We start from the raw sequence: 24349 nt of genomic DNA on the forward strand, positions 1-24349 counted from the left end.
TGGATTGGATGCCGTTACTAGGATTGGATTGGATTGGATTGGATTAGTTGCGGTGACCTGGATTGGATTGGATTGGACTGGATTGGATAGGATTGGATTGGATTGGATGCCGTTACTTGCATTGAATTGGATTGGATTGGACGCGGTTACTTGAATTGGATTGAATTGGATTGGATTGGATGCCGTTACTTGAATTGGATTGGATTGGATTGGATTGGATTGGTTGCGGTTACTTGGATTGGATTGGATTGGACTGGATTGGATTAGATTGGATTGGATTGGATGCGGTTCCTTGGATTGGATTGGATTGGATTGGATGCCGTTACCTGGATAGGATTGGATTGGATTGGATTGGATGCCGTTACTTGGGTTGGATTGGATTGGATTGGATTGGATGCCGTTACTTGCATTGGATAGGATTGGATTGGATTGGGTTAGATTGAATTGGATTGGATTGGATGCCGTTACTTGGATTGGATTTGATTTGATTGGATTGGAATGGATTGGATTGGATGCCATTACTTGTATTGGATTGGATTGGATTGGATGCCGTTACTAGGATTGGATTGGATTGGATTGGATTAGTTGCGGTGACCTGGATTGGATTGGATTGGACTGGATTGGATAGGATTGGATTGGATTGGATGCCGTTACTTGCATTGAATTGGATTGGATTGGACGCGGTTACTTGAACTGGATTGAATTGGATTGGATTGGATGCCGTTACTTGAATTGGATTGGATTGGATTGGATTGGATTGAATTGCATGCCGTTACTTGGATTGGATTGGATTGGATGCCGTTACTTGGATTGTATTGGATGGCATTGGATTGGATTGGATTGGATTGGATTGGACTGGATCCCGTTACTTCGATTGGATTGGATTGGATGTCGTTACTTGGATTGGATTGGATTGGTTTGGATTGGATGCCGTTACTTGGATTGGATTGGATTGGATTGGATTGAATGCCGTTACTTGGATTGGATTGGATTTGATTGGATTGGATTGGATTAGATTGGAGGCCGTTACTTGGATTGGATTGGATTGGATGCCGTTACTAGGATTGGATTGGAATGGATTGGTTGCGGTGACTTGGATTGGATTGGATTGGACTGGATTGGATTGTATTGGATGCCGTTACTTGGAATGGATTGGATTGGATTGGAAAGGATGCGGTTACTTTGATTGGATTGGATTCGATTGGATTCGATTGGATGCAGTTACTGAGATTTGATTGGATTGGATTGGATTGGATTGCATTGGAGGCCGTTACTTGGATTGGATTGGATGCCGTTACTAGGATTGGATTGGATTGGATTGGATTGGTTCCGGTTACTTGGATTGGATTGGATTGGACTGTATTGGATTGGATTGGATTGGATTGGATTGGATTGGATGCGGTTCCTTGGATTGGATTGGATTCGATTGTATTGGATTGGATGCCGTTACTAGGATTGGATTGGATTGGATTGGATGCCGTTCCTTGGATTGGATTGGATTGGATTGGATTGGATGCCGTTACTTGGATTGGATAGGATTGGATTGGATTGGGTTAGATTGGATTGGATTGGATTGGGTGCCGTTACTTGGATTGGATTGGCTGTGATTGGATTGGATTGGATTGGATGCCGCGATTTGTATTGGATTGGATTGGATTGGATGCCGTTACTAGGATTGGATTGGATTGGATTGGATTGGGTGCGGTTACTGGGATTGGATTGGATTGGACTGGATTGCATTGGATTGGATTGGATTGGATGCCGTTACTTGGATAGATTGTATTGGAATGGATTGGATGCGGATACTTGGATTGGATTGGATTGGATTGGATTGGATTGGATGCCGTAATTTAGATTGGATTGGATTTGATTGGATTGGATTGGATTGGATTGGAGGCCGTTCCTTGGATTGGATTGGATTGGATGCCGTTACTAGGATTGGATTGGATTGGATTGGATTGGTTGCGGCTACTTGGATTGGATTGGATTGGACTGGATTGGATTAGATTGGATTGGATGCGGTTCCTTGGATTGGATTGGATTGGATTGGATTGGATGCCGTTACTTGGATAGGATTGGATTGGATTGGATTGGATTGGATGCCGTTACTTGGGTTGGATTGGATTGGATTGGATTGGATGCCGTTACTTGGATTGGATAGGATTGGATTGGATTGGGTTAGATTGAATTGGATTGGATTGGATGCCGTTACTTGGATTGGATTGGATTTGATTGGATTGGAATGGATTGGATTAGATGCCGTTACTTGGATTGGATTGGATTGGATTGGATGCCGTTACTAGGATTGGATTGGATTGGATTGGATTAGTTGCCGTGACCTGGATTGGATTGGATTGGACTGGATTGGATAGGATTGGATTGGATTGGATGCCGTTACTTGCATTGAATTAGATTGGATTGGACGCGGTTACTTGAACTGGATTGAATTGGATTGGATTGGATGCCGTTACTTGAATTGGATTGGATTGGATTGGATTGGATTAAATTGGATGCCGTTACTTGGATTGGATTGGATGCCGTTACTTGGATTGGATTGGATGGCATTGGATTGGATTGGATTGGATTGGATTGGACTGGATCCCGTTACTTCGATTGGATTGGATTGGATGTCGTTACTTGGATTGGATTGGATTGGATTGGATTGGATGCCGTTACTTGGATTGGATTGGATTGGATTGGATTGCATGCCGTTACTTGGATTGGATTGGATTTGATTGGATTGGATTGGATTGGATTGGAGGCCGTTACTTGGAGTGGATTGGATTGGATGCCGTTACTAGGATTGGATTGGAATGGATTGGTTGCGGTGACCTGGATTGGATTGGATTGGATTGGATTGGATTGTATTGGATGCCGTTACTTGGAATGGATTGGATTGGATTGGAAAGGATGCGGTTACTTGGATTGCATTGGATTCGATTGGATTGGATTGGATTGGATGCCGTTACGTGGATTGGATTGGATTGCATTGGATTGGATTGGATGCCGTTACCTGGATTGGATTGGATTGGATTGGATGCAGTAACTTGGATTGGATTGGATTGGATTGGATGCCGTTCCTTGGATTGGATTGTATTGGGTTGGATGCCGTGACTTGGATTGGATTGAATTGGATTCGATTGGATGCCGTTACTTGAATTGGATTGGATTGCATTGGATGCCGTGACTTGAATTGGATTGGATTGGAGTGGATGCCGTTACTTGTATTGGATTGGATTGGATTGGATGCCGGTACGTGGATTGGATTGGATTCGATTGGATTGGATGCCGTTACTTGGATTGGATTGGATTTGATTGGATTGGATTGGATTGGATGCGGTTACTTGGATTGGATTGGATTGGATGCGGTTAATTTGATTGGATTGGATTGGATTGGATTCGATTGGATGCAGTTACTTCGATTGGATGGGATTGGATTGGATTGGAGGCCGTTACTTGGATTGGATTGGATGCCGTTACTAGGATTGGATTGGATCGGATTGGATTGGTTCCGGTTACTTGGATTGGATTGGATTGGACTGGATTGGATTAGGTTGGATTGGATTGGATGCGGTTCCTTTGATTGGATTGGATTGGATTGGATTGGATTGGATGCCGTTACTTGGATTGGATTGGATTGGATTGGATGCCGTTCCTTGGATTGGATTCGATTGGATTGCATTGGATTCTGTTACTTGGATTGGATAGGATTGGATTGGATTGGGTTAGATTGGATTGGATTGGATTGGGTGCCGTTACTTGGATTGGATTGGCTGTGATTGGATTGGATTGGATTGGATGCCGTTACTTGTATTGGATTGGATTGGATGCCGTTACTAGCATTGGATTGGATTGGATTGGGTGCGGTTACTAGGATTGGATTGGATTGGACTGGATTGGATTGGATTGGATTGGATTGGATGCCGTTACTTGGATAGATTGTATTGGAATGGATTGGATGCGGATACTTGGATTGGATTGGATTGGATTGGATTGGATAGGATGCCGTAATTTAGATTGGATTGGATTTGATTGGATTGGATTGGATTGGATTGGAGGCCGTTCCTTGGATTGGATTGGATTGGATGCCGTTACTAGGATTGGATTGGATTGGATTGGTTGCGGTTACTTGGATTGGATTGGATTGGACTGGATTGGATTAGGTTGGATTGGATTGGATGCGGTTCCTTGGATTGGATTGGATTGGATTGGATTGGATGCCGTTACTTGGATAGGATTGGATTGGATTGGATTGGATTGGATGCCGTTACTTGGGTTGGATTGGATTGGATTGGATGCCGTTACTTGGATTGGATAGGATTGGATTGGATTGGGTTAGATTGAATTGGATTGGATTGGATGCCGTTACTTGGATTGGATTGGATGGCATTGGATTGGATTGGATTGGATTGGACTGGATCCCGTTACTTGGATTGGATTGGATTGGATTGGATTGGATGCCGTTACTTGGATTGGATTGCATTTGATTGGATTGGATTGGATTGGATTGGAGGCCGTTACTTGGATTGGATTGGATTGGATGCCGTTACTAGGATTGGATTGGAATGGATTGGTTGCGGTGACTTGGATTGGATTGGATTGGACTGGATTGTATTGTATTGGATGCCGTTACTTGGAATGGATTGGATTGGATTGGAAAGGATGCGGTTACTTGGATTGCATTGGATTCGATTGGATTGGATTGGATTGGATGCCGTTACTTGGATTGGATTGGATTGGCTTGGATTGGATGCCGTTACTAGGATTGCATTGGATTGCATTGGATTGGATGGGATGCCGTTAACTGGGTTGGATTGGATTGGATTGGATGCAGTAACTTGGATTGGATTGGAGTGGATTGGATTGGATTGGATTGGATGCCGTTCCTTGGATTGGATTGTATTGGGATGGATGCCGTGACTTGGATTGGATTGAATTGGATTCGATTGGATGCCGTTACTTGAATTGGATTGGATTGCATTGGATGCCGTGACTTGAATTGGATTGGATTGGAGTGGATGCCGTTACTTGGATTGGATTGGATTGGATTGGATGCCGGTACGTGGATTGGATTGGATTCGATTGGATTGGATTGGATGCCGTTACTTGGATTGGATTGGATTTGATTGGATTGGATTGGATTGGATGCGGTTACTTGGATTGGATTGGATTGGATGCGGTTACTTTGATTGGATTGGATTGGATTCGATTGGATGCAGTTACTTCGATTGGATTGGATTGGATTGGATTGGATTGGAGGCCGTTACTTGGATTGGATTGGATTGGATGCCGTTACTAGGATTGGATTGGATCGGATTGGATTGGTTCCGGTTACTTGGATTGGACTGGATTGGATTGGACTGGAATGGATTGGATAGGATTGGATTGCATGCCGTAACTTGGATTGGATTGGATTGGATTGGATACCGTTACTTGGATTGGATTGGATTGGATTGGGTTGGATGCCGTTACTTGGATTGGATTGGATTCGATTGGATGCCGTTACTTGAATTGGATTGGATTGGATTGGATGCCGTTACTTGAATTGGATTGGATTGGATTGGATGCCGTTACTTGGATTGGATTGGATTGGATTGGATTGGATGCCGTTACTTGGATTGGATTGGATTCGATTGGATTGGATTGGATGCCGTTACTTGGATTGGATTGGATTTGGTTGGATTGGATTGGACGCGTTTACTTGGATTGGTTTGGATTGGATTGGATGCCGTTACTTTGATTGGATGGGATTCGATTGGATGCAGTTACTAAGATTGGATTGGATTGGAATGGATTGGAATGGATTGGATGCCGTTACTTGGATTGAATTGGATTGGATTGAATTGGATGCCGTTACTTGGATTGGATTGGATTGGATTGGATGCGGTTACTTGGATTGGATTGGATTGCATTGGAATGGATTGGATTGGATTGGATTGGACTGGATCCCGTTACTTCGATTGGATTGGATGTCGTTACTTCTATTGGATTGGATTGGATTGGATTGGATTGGATGCCGTTACTTGGATTGGATTGGATTGGATTGGATGCGGTTACTTGGATTGTATTGGATTGGATTTGATTGGATTGGATTAGATTGGAAGCCGTTACTTGGATAGGATAGGATTGGATTGGATTGGATTGGATGCCGTTACTAGGATTGGATTGGATTGGATTGGATTGGTTGCGGTTTCTTGGATTGGATTGGATTGGACTGGATTGGATTGGATTTGATTGGATGCGGTTCCTTGGATTGTATTGGATTGGATTGGATTGGATTGGATGCCATTACTTGGATTGGATTGGATTGTATTGGATGCCGTTACTTGGATTGGATTGGATTGGATTGGATTGGATGCCGTTACTTGGATAGATTGTATTGGATTGGATTGGATGCGGTTACTTGGATTGGATTGCATTCGATTGGATTGGATGCCGTGACTTGGATTGGATTGGATTGGATTGTATCCGGTTTCTTGGATTGGATTGGATTGGACTGGATTGGATTGGATGCGGTTACTTGGACTGGATTGGATTCGATTGGATTGGATTGGATGCCGTTTCTTGTAATGGATTGGATTGGATTGGATTGGATACCGTTACCTGGATTGGATTGGATTGGATTGGGTTGGATGCCGTAACTTGGATTGGATTGGATTGGATTCGATTGGATGCCGTTCCTTGAATTGGATTGGATTGGATTGGATGCCGTTACTTGAATTGGATTGGATTGGATTGGATGCCGTTACTTGGATTGGATTGGATTGGATTGGATTGGATGCCGTTACTTGGATTGGATTGGATTCGATTGGATTGGATTGGATGCCGTTACTTGGATTGGATTGGATTTGGTTGGATTGGATTGGATTGGATGCGTTTACTTGGATTGGATTGGATTGGATTGGATGCCGTTACTTTGATTGGATGGGATTCGATTGGATGCAGTTACTTAGATTGGATGGGATTGGATTGGATTGGATGCCGTTATTTAGATTGGATTGGATTTGATTGTATTGGATTGGATTGGATTGGATTGGAGGCCGTTCCTTGGATTGGATTGGATTCGATTGGATTGGATTGGATGCCGTTACTTGGATTGGATTGGATTGGATTGGATGCCGTTCCTTGGATTGGATTGGATTGGATTGGATGCCGTTACTTGGATTGGATAGGATTGGATTGGGTTAGATTGGATTGGATTGGATTGGATGCCGTTACTTGGATTGGATTGGCTATGATTGTATTGGTTTGGATTGGATTGGATGCCGTTACTTGTATTGGATTGGATTGGATTGGATGTCGTAACTAGGATTGGATTGGATTGGATTGGATTGGGTGCGGTTACTAGGATTGGATTGGATTGGACTGGATTGGAGTGGATTGGATTGGATTGGATTGGATTGGATGCCGTTACTTGGATAGATTGTATTGGAATGGATTGGATGCGGATACTTGGATTGGATTGGATTGGATTGGATTGGATTGGATTGGATGCCGTAATTTAGATTGGATTGGATTGGATTGGATTGGATTGGATTGGATTGGATTGGATTGGATGCCGTTACTTGGATTGGATTGGATTGGATTGGATTGGATTGGATGCGGTTACTTGGATTGGATTGGATTGGACTGGATTGGATTGGATTGGATTGGATTGGATGCGGTTCATTGGATTGGATTGGATTGGATGCCGTTACTAAAATTGGATTGGATTGGATTGGATTGGTTGCGGTTTCTTGGATTGGATTGGATTGGACTGGATTGGATTGGATTGGATTGGATGCGGTTCATTGGATTGGATTGGATTGGATTGGATTGGATGCCGTTACTTGAAATGGATTGGATTGTATTGGATGCCGTTACTTGGATTGGATTGGATTGGATTGGATTGGATTGGATTGGATTGGATTGGATTGGATTGGATTGGACTGGATCCCGTTACTTCGATTGGATTGGATTGGATTGGATGTCGTTACTTCTATTGGATTGGATTGGATTGGATTGGATTGGATTGGATGCCGTTACTTGGATTGGATTGGATTGGATTGGATTGGATTGGATTGGATGCGGTTACTTGGATTGGATTGGATTGGACTGGATTGGATTGGATTGGATTGGATGCGGTTCATTGGATTGGATTGGATTGGATTGGATTGGATGCCGTTACCTGCAATGGATTGGATTGTATTGGATGCCGTTACTAAAATTGGATTGGATTGGATTGGATTGGTTGCGGTTTCTTGGATTGGATTGGATTGGACTGGATTGGATTGGATTGGATTGGATTGGATGCGGTTCATTGGATTGGATTGGATTGGATTGGATTGGATGCCGTTACTTGAAATGGATTGGATTGAATTGGATGCCGTTACTTGGATTGGATTGGATTGGATTGGATTGGATTGGATTGGATTCCGTTACTTGGATAGATTGTATTGGATTGGATTGGATGCGGTTACTTGGATTGGATTGCATTCGATTGGATTGGATGCCGTGACTTGGATTGGATTGGATTGGATTGTATCCGGTTTCTTGGATTGGATTGGATTGGACTGGATTGGATTGGATGCGGTTACTTGGACTGGATTGGATTCGATTGGATTGAATTGGATGCCGTTCCTTGGAATGGATTGGATTGGATTGGATTGGATGCCGTAACTTGGATTGGATTGGATTGGATTGGATTGGATTGGATACCGTTACTTGGATTGGATTGGATTGGATTGGGTTGGATGCCGTTACTTGGATTGGATTGGATTGGATTCGATTGGATGCCGTTACTTGAATTGGATTGGATTGGATTGGATGCCGTTACTTGAATTGGATTGGATTGGATTGGATGCCGTTACTTGGATTGGATTGGATTGGATGCCGTTACTTGGATTGGATTGGATTCGATTGGATTGGATTGGATGCCGTTACTTGGATTGGATTGGATTTGGTTGGATTGGATTGGATTGGACGCGTTTACTTGGATTGGTTTGGATTGGATTGGATGCCGTTACTTTGATTGGATGGGATTCGATTGGATGCAGTTACTAAGATTGGATTGGATTGGAATGGATTGGAATGGATTGGATGCCGTTATTTAGATTGGATTGGATTTGATTGGATTGGATTGGATTGGATTGGAGGCCGTTCCTTGGATTGGATTGGATTGGGTGCCGTTACTTAGAACATAGAACATAGAACATTACAGCGCAGAACAGGCCCTTCGGCCCACGATGTTGCACCGAACAGTTAAAAAAGAAAACTGTGACCCTCCAACCTAAACCAATTTCTTTTCGTCCATGAACCTATCTACGGATCTCTTAAACGCCCCCAAACTAGGCGCATTTACTACTGATGCTGGCAGGGCATTCCAATCCCTCACCACCCTCTGGGTAAAGAACCTACCCCTGACATCGGTTCTATAACTACCCCCCCTCAATTTAAAGCCATGCCCCCTCGTGCTGGATTTCTCCATCAGAGGAAAAAGGCTATCACTATCCACCCTATCTAAACCTCTAATCATCTTATATGTTTCAATAAGATCCCCTCTTAGCCGCCGCCTTTCCAGCGAAAACAATCCCAAATCCCTCAGCCTCTCCTCATAGGATCTCCCCTCCATACCAGGCAACATCCTGGTAAACCTCCTCTGCACCCTCTCCAAAGCCTCCACATCCTTCCTGTAATGTGGGGACCAGAACTGCACACAGTACTCCAAGTGCGGCCGCACCAGAGTTGTGTACAGTTGCAACATAACGCTACGACTCCTAAATTCAATCCCCCTACCAATAAACGCCAAGACACCATATGCCTTCTTAACAACCTTATCTACTTGATTCCCAACTTTCAGGGATCTATGCACACATACACCTAGATCCCTCTGCTCCTCCATACTATTCAAAGTCCTCCCGTTAGCCCTATACTCAACACATCTGTTATTCCTACCAAAGTGAATTACCTCACACTTCTCCGCATTAAACTCCATCCGCCACCTCTCGGCCCAACTTTGCAACCTGTCTAAGTCTTCCTGCAAACTACGACACCCTTCCTCACTGTCTACCACACCACCGACTTTGGTGTCATCAGCAAATTTGCTAATCCACCCAACTATACCCTCATCCAGATCATTAATAAATATTACAAACAGCAGTGGCCCCAAAACAGATCCCTGAGGTACACCACTTGTAACCGCACTCCATGATGAATATTTACTATCAACCACCACCCTCTGTTTCCTATCCGCTAGCCAATTCCTGATCCAATTTCCTAGATCACCCCCAATCCCATCTGCATTTTCTGCAGAAGCCTACCATGGTGAACCTTATCAAACGCCTTACTAAAATCCATATATACCACGTCCACTGCCTTGCCCCCATCCACCTCCTTGGTCACTTTCTCAAAAAACTCAATAAGGTTAGTAAGGCACGACCTACCTGCCACAAAACCATGCTGACTATCACCTATCAATTCATTACTCTCCAAATAACTATAAATCCTATCCCTTATAATTTTTTCCAACATCTTGCCGACAACAGAAGTGAGACTCACCGGTCTATAATTCCCGTTACTTGGATTGGATTGCATTGGATTGGATGCAGTAATTGGATTGGATTGGATTGGATTGGATTGGATGCCGTTACTTGGATTGTATTGTATTGGGTTGGATGCCGTGACTTGGATTGGATTGAATTGGATTCGATTGGATGCCGTTACTTGAATTGGATTGGATTGCATTGGATGCCGTGACTTGAATTGGATTGGATTGGAGTGGATGCCGTTACTTGGATTGGATTGGATTGGATTGGATGCCGGTACTTGGATTGGATTGGATTCGATTGGATTGGATTGGATGCCGTTACTTGGATTGGATTGGATTTGATTGGATTGGATTGGATTGGATGCGGTTACTTGGATTGGATTGGATGCGGTTACTTTGATTGGATTGGATTGGATTCGATTCGATTGTATGCAGTTACTTAGATTGGATTGGATTGGATTGGATTGGATTGGATTGGAGGCCGTTACTTGGATTGGATTGGATTGGATGCCGTTACTAGGATTGGATTGGATTGGATTGGATTGGTTCCGGTTACTTGGATTGGATTGCATTGGACTGGATTGGATTGGATTGGATTGGATGCGGTTCCTTGGATTGGATTGGTTTCGATTGGATTGGATTGGATGCCGTTACTTGGATTGGATTGGATTGGATTGGATGCCGTTCCTTGGATTGGATTCGATTGGATTGGATTGGATGCCGTTACTTGGATTGGATAGGATTGGATTGGATTGGGTTAGATTGGATTGGATTGGATTGGGTGCCGTTACTTGGATTGGATTGGCTGTGATTGGATTGGATTGGATTGGATTGGATGCCGTTACTTGTATTGGATTGGATTGGATTGGATGCCGTTACTAGGATTGGATTGGATTGGATTGGGTGCGGTTACTAGGATTGGATTGGATTGGACTGGATTGGATTGGATTGGATTGTATTGGATGCCGTTACATGGATAGATTGTATTGGAATGGATTGGATGCGGATACTTGGATTGGATTGGATTGGATTGGATTGGTTGCCGTAATTTAGATTGGATTGGATTTGATTGGATTGGATTGGATTGGATTGGATTGGAGGCCGTTCCTTGGATTGGATTGGATTGGATGCCGTTACTAGGATTGGATTGGATTGGATTGGTTGCGGTTACTTGGATTGGATTGGATTGGACTGGATTGGATTAGATTGGATTGGATTGGATGCGGTTCCTTGGATTGGATTGCATTGGATTGGATTGGATTGGATGCCGTTCCTTGGGTAGGATTGGATTGGATTGGATTGGATTGGATGCCGTTACTTGGGTTGGATTGGATTGGATTGGATGCCGTTACTTGGATTGGATAGGATTGGATTGGATTGGGTTAGATTGAATTGGATTGGATTGGATGCCGTTACTTGGATTGGATTGGATTTGATTGGATTGGAATGGATTGGATTGGATGCCGTTACTTGGATTGGATTGGATTGGATTGAATTGGATGCCGTTACTAGGATTGGATTGGATTGGATTGGATTAGTTGCGGTGACCTGGATTGGATTGGATTGGACTGGATTGGATTGGATTGGATTGGATTGGATGCCTTTACTTGGATTGGATGGGATTCGATTGGATTGGATTGGATGCCGTTACTTGGATTGGATTGCATTGGGTTGGATTGGATTGGATGCGGTTACTTGGATTGGATTGGATTTGATTTGATTGAATTGGATTAGATTGGAAGCCGTTACTTGTATACGATAGGATTGGATTGGATTGGATTGGATTGGATGACGTTACTTGGATTGAATTGGAATGGATTGGATGCAGGTACTTGAACTGGATTGAATTGGATTGGATTGGATGCCGTTACTTGGATTGGATTGGATTGGATTGGATTGAATTGGATGCCGTTACTTGGATTGGATTGGATTGGATTGGATGCCGTTACTTGGATTGGATTGGATTGCATTGGAATGGATTGGATTGGATTGGATTGGACTGGATCCCGTTACTTCGATTGGATTGGATTGGATTGGATGGCGTTACTTCTATTGGATTGGATTGGATGGGATTGGATTGGATTGGATTGGATGCCGTTACGTGGATTGGATTGGACTGGATTGGATTGGATTGGATTGGATGCGGTTCCTTGGATTGGATTGGATTTGATTGGATTGGATTAGATTGGAAGCCGTTACTTGGATAGGATAGGATTGGATTGGATTGGATTGGATGCCGTTACTAGGATTGGATTGGATTGGATTGGATTGGTTGCGGTTTCTTGGATTGGATTGGATTGGACTGGATTGGATTGCATTGGATTGGATTGGATCGGATTGGATGCGGTTCCTTGGATTGGATTGGATTGGATTGGATTGGATGCCGTTACTTGGATTGGATTGGATTGGATGCCGTTACTTGGATTGGATTGGATTGGATTGGATTGGAATGGATTGGATGCCGTAACTTGGATAGATTGTATTGGATTGGATTGGATGCGGTTACTTGGATTGGATTGCATTCGATTGGATTGGTTGCCGTGACTTGGATTGGATTGGATTGGATTGGATCCGGTTTCTTGGATTGGATTGGATTGGACTGGATTGGATTGGATGCGGTTACTTGGATTGGATTGGATTCGATTGGATTGAATTAGATGCCGTTTCTTGGAATGGATTGGATTGGATTGGATTGGATGCCGTAACTTGGATTGGATTGGATTGGATTGGATTGGATACCGTTACTTGGATTGGATTGGATTGGATTGGATGCCGTTACTAGGATTGGATTGGATTGGATTGGGTGCGGTTACTAGGATTGGATTGGATTGGACTGGATTGGATTGGATTGGATTGGATTGGATGCCGTTACATGGATAGATTGTATTGGAATGGATTGGATGCGGATACTTGGATTGGATTGGATTGGATTGGTTGCCGTAATTTAGATTGGATTGGATTTGATTGGATTGGATTGGATTGGATTGGATTGGAGGCCGTTCCTTGGATTGGATTGGATTGGATGCCGCTACTAGGATTGGATTGGATTGGATTGGTTGCGGTTACTTGGATTGGATTGGATTGGACTGGATTGGATTAGATTGGATTGGATTGGATGCGGTTCCTTGGATTGGATTGCATTGGATTGGATTGGATTGGATGCTGTTACTTGGGTAGGATTGGATTGGATTGGATTGGATTGGATGCCGTTACTTGGGTTGGATTGGATTGGATTGGATGCCGTTACTTGGATTGGATAGGATTGGATTGGATTGGGTTAGATTGAATTGGATTGGATTGGATGCCGTTACTTGGATTGGATTGGATTTGATTGGATTGGAATGGATTGGATTGGATGCCGTTACTTGGGTTGGATTGGATTGGATTGAATTGGATGCCGTTACTAGGATTGGATTGGATTGGATTGGATTAGTTGCGGTGACCTGGATTGGATTGGATTGGACTGGATTGGATTGGATTGGATTGGATGCCTTTACTTGGATTGGATTGGATTCGATTGGATTGGATTGGATGCCGTTACTTGGATTGGATTGCATTGGGTTGGATTGGATTGGATGCGGTTACTTGGATTGGATTGGATTGGATTTGATTTGATTGAATTGGATTAGATTGGAAGCCGTTACTTGTATACGATAGGATTGGATTGGATTGGATTGGATTGGATGACGTTACTTGGATTGAATTGGAATGGATTGGATGCAGGTACTTGAACTGGATTGAATTGGATTGGATTGGATGCCGTTACTTGGATTGGATTGGATTGGATTGGATTGAATTGGATGCCGTTACTTGGATTGGATTGGATTGGATTGGATGCCGTTACTTGGATTGGATTGGATTGCATTGGAATGGATTGGATTGGATTGGATTGGACTGGATCCCGTTACTTCGATTGGATTGGATTGGATTGGATGGCGTTACTTCTATTGGATTGGATTGGATTGGATTGGATTGGATTGGATTGGATTGGATGCCGTTACGTGGATTGGATTGGACTGGATTGGATTGGATTGGATTGGATGCGGTTCCTTGGATTGGATTGGATTGGACGCGTTTACTTGGATTGGATTGGATTGGATTGGATGCCGTTACTTTGATTGGATGGGATTCTATTGGATGCAGTTACTAAGATTGGATTGGATTGGATTGGATTGGAATGGATTGGATGCCGTTATTTAGATTGGATTGGATTTGATTGGATTGGATTGGATTGGATTGGAGGCCGTTCCTTGGATTGGATTGGATTGGATGCCGTGACTAGGATTGGATTGCATTGGATTGGTTGCGGTTACTTGGATTGGATTGGATTGGATTGTATTTGATTGGATTGGATTAGATTGGAAGCCGTTACTTGGATAGGATTGGATTGGATTGGATTGGATGCCTTTACTTGGATTGGATTGGATTCGATTGGATTGGATTGGATGCCGTTACTTGGATTGGATTGCATTGGGTTGGATTGGATTGGATGCGGTTACTTGGATTGGATTGGATTGGATTTGATTTGATTGAATTGGATTAGATTGGAAGCCGTTACTTGTATACGATAGGATTGGATTGGATTGGATTGGATTGGATGACGTTACTTGGATTGAATTGGAATGGATTGGATGCAGGTACTTGAACTGGATTGAATTGGATTGGATTGGATGCCGTTACTTGGATTGGATTGGATTGGATTGGATTGAATTGGATGCCGTTACTTGGATTGGATTGGATTGGATTGGATGCCGTTACTTGGATTGGATTGGATTGCATTGGAATGGATTGGATTGGATTGGATTGGACTGGATCCCGTTACTTCGATTGGATTGGATTGGATTGGATGGCGTTACTTCTATTGGATTGGATTGGATTGGATTGGATTGGATTGGATTGGATTGGATGCCGTTACGTGGATTGGATTGGACTGGATTGGATTGGATTGGATTGGATGCCGTTCCTTGGATTGGATTGGATTGGACGCGTTTACTTGGATTGGATTGGATTGGATTGGATGCCGTTACTTTGATTGGATGGGATTCGATTGGATGCAGTTACTAAGATTGGATTGGATTGGATTGGATTGGAATGGATTGGATGCCGTTATTTAGATTGGATTGGATTTGATTGGATTGGATTGGATTGGATTGGAGGCCGTTCCTTGGATTGGATTGGATTGGATGCCGTGACTAGGATTGGATTGCATTGGATTGGTTGCGGTTACTTGGATTGGATTGGATTGGATTGTATTTGATTGGATTGGATTAGATTGGAAGCCGTTACTTGGATAGGATAGGATTGGATTGGATTGGATTGGATGCCGTTACTAGGATTGGATTGGATTGCATTGGATGCCGTTACTTGGATTGGATAGGATTGGATTGGATTGAGTTAGATTGAATTGGATTGGATTGGATGCCGTTACTTGGATTGGATTTGATTGGATTGGAATGGATTGGATTGGATGCCGTTCCTTGGATTGGATTGGATTGGATTGGATGCCGTTACTAGGATTGGATTGGATTGGATTGGATTAGTTGCGGTGACTTGGATTGGATTGGCTTGGACTGGATTGGATTGGATTGGATTGGATGCCTTTACTTGGATAGATTGAATTGGAATGGATTGGATGCGGTTACTTGGATTGGATTGCATTCGATTGGATTGGTTGCCGTGACTTGGATTGGATTGGATTGGATTGGATCCGGTTTCTTGGATTGGATTGGATTGGACTGGATTGGATTGGATGCGGTGACTTGGATTGGATTGGATTCGATTGGATTGAATTAGATGCCGTTTCTTGGAATGGATTGGATTGGATTGGATTGGATGCCGTAACTTGGATTGGATTGGATTGGATTGGATTGGATTGGATACCGTGACTTGGATTGGATTGGATTGGATTGGGTTGGATGCCGTTACTTGGATTGGATTGGATTGGATTCGATTGGATGCCGTTCCTTGAATTGGATTGGATTGGATTGGATGCCCTTACTTGAATTGGATTGGATTGGATTGGATGCCGTTACTTGGATTGGATTGGATTGGATTGGATGCCGTTACTTGGATTGGATTGGATTCGATTGGATTGGATTGGATTGGATGCCGTTACTTGGATTGGATTGGATTTGGTTGGATTGGATTGGATTGGACGCGTTTACTTGGATTGGATTGGATTGGATTGGATGCCGTTACTTTGATTGGATGGGATTCGATTGGATGCAGTTACTAAGATTGGATTGGATTGGATTGGATTGGAATGGATTGGATGCCGTTATTTAGATTGGATTGGATTTGATTGGATTGGATTGGATTGGATTGGAGGCCGTTCCTTGGATTGGATTGGATTGGATGCCGTGACTAGGATTGGATTGCATTGAATTGGTTGCGGTTACTTGGATTGGATTGGATTGGATTGTATTTGATTGGATTGGATTAGTTTGGAAGCCGTTACTAGGATTGGATTGGATTGCATTGGATGCCGTTACTTGGATTGGATAGGATTGGATTGGATTGAGTTAGATTGAATTGGATTGGATTGGATGCCGTTACTTGGATTGGATTTGATTGGATTGGAATGGATTGGATTGGATGCCGATCCATGGATTGGATTGGATTGGATTGGATGCCGTTACTAGGATTGGATTGGATTGGATTGGATTAGTTGCGGTGACTTGGATTGGATTGGCTTGGACTGGATTGGATTGGATTGGATTGGATTGGATGCCTTTACTTGGATAGATTGAATTGGAATGGATTGGATGCGGTTACTTGGATTCGATTGGATTGGATTGGATGCCGTTACTTGGATTGGGTTGCAATGGATTGGATTGGATTGGATGCGGTTACTTGGATTGGATCGGATTGGATTTGATTGGATTGGATTAGATTGGAAGCCGTTACTTGGATACGATAGGATTGGATTGGATTGGATTGGATGCCGTTACTTGGATTGAATTGGATTGGATTAGATGCGGTTACTTGAACTGGATTGAATTGGATTGGATTGGATGCCGTGACTTGGATTGGATTGGATTAGATTGAATTGGATGCCGTTACTTGGATTGGATTGGATTGGATTGGATGCGGTTACTTGGATTGGATTGGATTGCATTGGAATGGATTGGATTGGATTGGATTGGACTGGATCCCGTTACTTCGATTGGATTGGATTGGATTGGATGTCGTTACTTCTATTGGATTGGATTGGATTGGATTGGATTGGATGCCGTTACTTGGATTGGATTGGATTGGATTGGGTGCGGTTACTTGGATTGGATTGGATTGGATTTGATTGGATTGGATTAGATTGGAAGCCGTTACTTGGATAGGATAGGATTGGATTGGATTGGATGCCGTTACTAGGATTGGATTGGATTGGATTGGATTGGTTGCGGTTTCTTGGATTGGATTGGATTGGACTGGATTGGATTGGATTGGATTGGATTGGATGCGGTTCCTTGGATTGGATTGTATTGGATTGGATTGGATGCCATTACTTGGATTGGATTGGATTGTATTGGATTGGATGCCATTACTTGGATTGGATTGGATTGTATTGGATGCCGTTACTTGGATTGGATTGGATTGGATTGGATTGGATTGGATTAGAACATAGAACATAGAACATTACAGCGCAGAACAGGCCCTTCGGCCCACGATGTTGCACCGACCAGTTAAAAAAAAAAACTGTGACCCTCCAACCTAAACCAATTTCTTTTCGTCCATGAACCTATCTACGGATCTCTTAAACGCCCCCAAACTAGGCGCATTTACTACTGATGCTGGCAGGGCATTCCAATCCCTCACCACCCTCTGGGTAAAGAACCTACCCCTGACATCGGTTCTATAACTACCCCCCCTCAATTTAAAGCCATGCCCCCTCGTGCTGGATTTCTCCATCAGAGGAAAAAGGCTATCACTATCCACCCTATCTAAACCTCTAATCATCTTATATGTTTCAATAAGATCCCCTCTTAGCCGCCGCCTTTCCAGCGAAAACAATCCCAAATCCCTCAGCCTCTCCTCATAGGATCTCCCCTCCATACCAGGCAACATCCTGGTAAACCTCCTCTGCACCCTCTCCAAAGCCTCCACATCCTTCCTGTAATGTGGGGACCAGAACTGCACACAGTACTCCAAGTGCGGCCGCACCAGAGTTGTGTACAGTTGCAACATAACGCTACGACTCCTAAATTCAATCCCCCTACCAATAAACGCCAAGACACCATATGCCTTCTTAACAACCTTATCTACTTGATTCCCAACTTTCAGGGATCTATGCACACATACACCTAGATCCCTCTGCTCCTCCACACTATTCAAAGTCCTCCCGTTAGCCCTATACTCAACACATCTGTTATTCCTACCAAAGTGAATTACCTCACACTTCTCCGCATTAAACTCCATCCGCCACCTCTCGGCCCAACTTTGCAACCTGTCTAAGTCTTCCTGCAAACTACGACACCCTTCCTCACTGTCTACCACACCACCGACTTTGGTGTCATCAGCAAATTTGCTAATCCACCCAACTATACCCTCATCCAGATCATTAATAAATATTACAAACAGCAGTGGCCCCAAAACAGATCCCTGAGGTACACCACTTGTAACCGCACTCCATGATGAATATTTACTATCAACCACCACCCTCTGTTTCCTATCCGCTAGCCAATTCCTGATCCAATTTCCTAGATCACCCCCAATCCCATACATCTGCATTTTCTGAAGAAGCCTACCATGGTGAACCTTATCAAACGCCTTACTAAAATCCATATATACCACGTCCACTGCCTTGCCCCCATCCACCTCCTTGGTCACTTTCTCAAAAAACTCAATAAGGTTAGTAAGGCACGACCTACCTGCCACAAAACCATGCTGACTATCACCTATCAATTCATTACTCTCCAAATAACTATAAATCCTATCCCTTATAATTTTTTCCAACATCTTGCCGACAACAGAAGTGAGACTCACCGGTCTATAATTCCCGTTACTTGGATTGGATTGCATTGGATTGGATGCAGTAATTGGATTGGATTGGATTGGATTGGATTGGATGCCGTTACTTGGATTGTATTGTATTGGGTTGGATGCCGTGACTTGGATTGGATTGAATTGGATTCGATTGGATGCCGTTACTTGAATTGGATTGGATTGCATTGGATGCCGTGACTTGAATTGGATTGGATTGGAGTGGATGCCGTTACTTGGATTGGATTGGATTGGATTGGATGCCGGTACTTGGATTGGATTGGATTCGATTGGATTGGATTGGATGCCGTTACTTGGATTGGATTGGATTTGATTGGATTGGATTGGATTGGATGCGGTTACTTGGATTGGATTGGATGCGGTTACTTTGATTGGATTGGATTGGATTCGATTCGATTGTATGCAGTTACTTAGATTGGATTGGATTGGATTGGATTGGATTGGAGGCCGTTACTTGGATTGGATTGGATTGGATGCCGTTACTAGGATTGGATTGGATTGGATTGGATTGGTTCCGGTTACTTGGATTGGATTGCATTGGACTGGATTGGATTGGATTGGATTGAATGCGGCGCCTTGGATTGGATTGGTTTCGATTGGATTGGATTGGATGCCGTTACTTGGATTGGATTGGATTGGATTGGATGCCGTTCCTTGGATTGGATTGGATTGGATTGGATTGGATGCCGTTACTTGGATTGTATAGGATTGGATTGGATTGGGTTAGATTGGATTGGATTGGATTGGGTGCCGTTACTTGGATTGGATTGGCTGTGATTGGATTGGATTGGATTGGATTGGATGCCGTTACTTGTATTGGATTGGATTGGATTGGATGCCGTTACTAGGATTGGATTGGATTGGATTGGATTGGGTGCGGTTACTCGGATTGGATTGGATTGGACTGGATTGGATTGGATTGGATTGTATTGGATGCCGTTACATGGATAGATTGTATTGGAATGGATTGGATGCGGATACTTGGATTGGATTGGATTGGATTGGATTGGATTGGTTGCCGTAATTTAGATTGGATTGGATTTGATTGGATTGGATTGGATTGGATTGGAGGCCGTTCCTTGGATTGGATTGGATTGGATGCCGTTACTCGGATTGGATTGGATTGGATTGGTTGCGGTTACTTGGATTGGATTGGATTGGACTGGATTGGATTAGATTGGATTGGATTGGATGCGGTTCCTTGGATTGGATTGCATTGGATTGGATTGGATTGGATGCCGTTACTTGGGTAGGATTGGATTGGATTGGATTGGATTGGATGCCGTTACTTGGGTTGGATTGGATTGGATTGGATGCCGTTACTTGGATTGGATAGGATTGGATTGGATTGGGTTAGATTGAATTGGATTGGATTGGATGCCGTTACTTGGATTGGATTGGATTTGATTGGATTGGAATGGATTGGATTGGATGCCGTTACTTGGATTGGATTGGATTGGATTGAATTGGATGCCGTTACTAGGATTGGATTGGATTGGATTGGATTAGTTGCGGTGACCTGAATTGGATTGGATTGGACTGGATTGGATTGGATTGGATGCCTTTACTTGGATTGGATTGGATTCGATTGGATTGGATTGGATGCCGTTACTTGGATTGGATTGCATTGGGTTGGATTGGATTGGATGCGGTTACTTGGATTGGATTGGATTGGATTTGATTTGATTGAATTGGATTAGATTGGAAGCCGTTACTTGTATACGATAGGATTGGATTGGATTGGATTGGATTGGATTGGATGACGTTACTTGGATTGAATTGGAATGGATTGGATGCAGGTACTTGAACTGGATTGAATTGGATTGGATTGGATGCCGTTACTTGGATTGGATTGGATTGGATTGAATTGGATGCCGTTACTTGGATTGGATTGGATTGGATTGGATGCCGTTACTTGGATTGGATTGGATTGCATTGGAATGGATTGGATTGGATTGGACTGGACTGGATCCCGTTACTTCGATTGGATTGGATTGGATTGGATGGCGTTACTTCTATTGGATTGGATTGGATTGGATTGGATTGGATTGGATTGGATTGGATGCCGTTACGTGGATTGGATTGGACTAGATTGGATTGGATTGGATTGGATGCGGTTCCTTGGATTGGATTGGATTTGATTGGATTGGATTAGATTGGAAGCCGTTACTTGGATAGGATAGGATTGGATTGGATTGGATTGGATGCCGTTACTAGGATTGGATTGGATTGGATTGGATTGGTTGCGGTTTCTTGGATTGGATTGGATTGGACTGGATTGGATTGCATTGGATTGGATTGGATCGGATTGGATGCGGTTCCTTGGATTGGATTGGATTGGATTGGATTGGATGCCGTTACTTGGATTGGATTGGATTGGATTGGATGCCGTTACTTGGATTGGATTGGATTGGATTGGATTGGAATGGATTGGATGCCGTAACTTGGATAGATTGTATTGGATTGGATTGGATGCGGTTACTTGGATTGGATTGCATTCGATTGGATTGGTTGCCGTGACTTGGATTGGATTGGATTGGATTGGATCCGGTTTCTTGGATTGGATTGGATTGGACTGGATTGGATTGGATGCGGTTACTTGGATTGGATTGGATTCGATTGGATTGAATTAGATGCCGTTTCTTGGAATGGATTGGATTGGATTGGATTGGATGCCGTAACTTGGATTGGATTGGATTGGATTGGATTGGATTGGATACCGTTACTTGGATTGGATTGGATTGGATTGGGTTGGATGCCGTTACTTCGATTGGATTGGATTGGATTCGATTGGATGCCGTTCCTTGAATTGGATTGGATTGGATTGGATGCCCTTACTTGAATTGGATTGGATTGGATTGGATGCCGTTACTTGGATTGGATTGGATTGGATTGGATTGGATGCCGTTACTTGGATTGGATTGCATTCGATTGGATTGGATTAGAACATAGAACATAGAACATAGAACATTACAGCGCAGAACAGGCCCTTCGGCCCACGATGTTGCACCGACCAGTTAAAAAAAAAACTGTGACCCTCCAACCTAAACCAATTTCTTTTCGTCCATGAACCTATCTACGGATCTCTTAAACGCCCCCAAACTAGGCGCATTTACTACTGATGCTGGCAGGGCATTCCAATCCCTCACCACCCTCTGGGTAAAGAACCTACCCCTGACATCGGTTCTATAACTACCCCCCCTCAATTTAAAGCCATGCCCCCTCGTGCTGGATTTCTCCATCAGAGGAAAAAGGCTATCACTATCCACCCTATCTAAACCTCTAATCATCTTATATGTTTCAATAAGATCCCCTCTTAGCCGCCGCCTTTCCAGCGAAAACAATCCCAAATCCCTCAGCCTCTCCTCATAGGATCTCCCCTCCATACCAGGCAACATCCTGGTAAACCTCCTCTGCACCCTCTCCAAAGCCTCCACATTCTTCCTGTAATGTGGGGACCAGAACTGCACACAGTACTCCAAGTGCGGCCGCACCAGAGTTGTGTACAGTTGCAACATAACGCTACGACTCCTAAATTCAATCCCCCTACCAATAAACGCCAAGGATGCCGTTACTTGGATTGGATTGGATTTGGTTGGATTGGATTGGATTGGACGCGTTTACTTGGATTGGATTGGATTGGATTGGATGCCGTTACTTTGATTGGATGGGATTCGATTGGATGCAGTTACTAAGATTGGATTGGATTGGATTGGATTGGAATGGATTGGATGCCGTTATTTAGATTGGATTGGATTTGATTGGATTGGATTGGATTGGATTGGAGGCCGTTCCTTGGATTGGATTGGATTGGATGCCGTGACTCGGATTGGATTGCATTGGATTGGTTGCGGTTACTTGGATTGGATTGGATTGGATTGGAGTTGATTGGATTGGATTAGATTGGAAGCCGTTACGTGGATAGGATAGGATTGGATTGGATTGGATTGGATGCCGTTACTAGGATTGGATTGGATTGCATTGGATGCCGTTACTTGGATTGGATAGGATTGGATTGGATTGAGTTAGATTGAATTGGATTGGATTGGATGCCGTTACTTGGATTGGATTTGATTGGATTGGAATGGATTGGATTGGATGCCGTTCCTTGGATTGGATTGGATTGGATTGGATGCCGTTACTAGGATTGGATTGGATTGGATTGGATTAGTTGCGGTGACTTGGATTGGATTGGCTTGGACTGGATTGGATTGGATTGGATTGGATTGGATGCCTTTTACTTGGATAGATTGAATTGGAATGGATTGGATGCGGTTACTTGGATTGGATTGCATTCGATTGGATTGGTTGCCGTGACTTGGATTGGATTGGATTGGATTGGATCCGGTTTCTTGGATTGGATTGGATTGGACTGGATTGGATTGGATGCGGTTACTTGGATTGGATTGGATTCGATTGGATTGAATTAGATGCCGGTTCTTGGAATGGATTGGATTGGATTGGATTGGATGCCGTAACTTGGATTGGATTGGATTGGATTGGATTGGATTGGATACCGTGACTTGGATTGGATTGGATTGGATTGGGTTGGATGCCGTTACTTGGATTGGATTGGATTGGATTCGATTGGATGCCGTTCCTTGAATTGGATTGGATTGTATTGGATGCCCTTACTTGAATTGGATTGGATTGGATTGGATGCCGTTACTTGGATTGGTTTGGATTGGATTGGATTGGATTGGATGCCGTTACTTGGATTGGATTGGATTCCATTGGATTGGATTGGATGCCGTTACTTGGATTGGATTGGATTTGGTTGGATTGGATTGGATTGGACGCGTTTACTTGGATTGGATTGGATTGGAT

This window comes from Mustelus asterias, chromosome 21, assembly GCF_964213995.1.
Source record: "Mustelus asterias chromosome 21, sMusAst1.hap1.1, whole genome shotgun sequence".
NCBI lineage: Eukaryota > Metazoa > Chordata > Chondrichthyes > Carcharhiniformes > Triakidae > Mustelus > Mustelus asterias.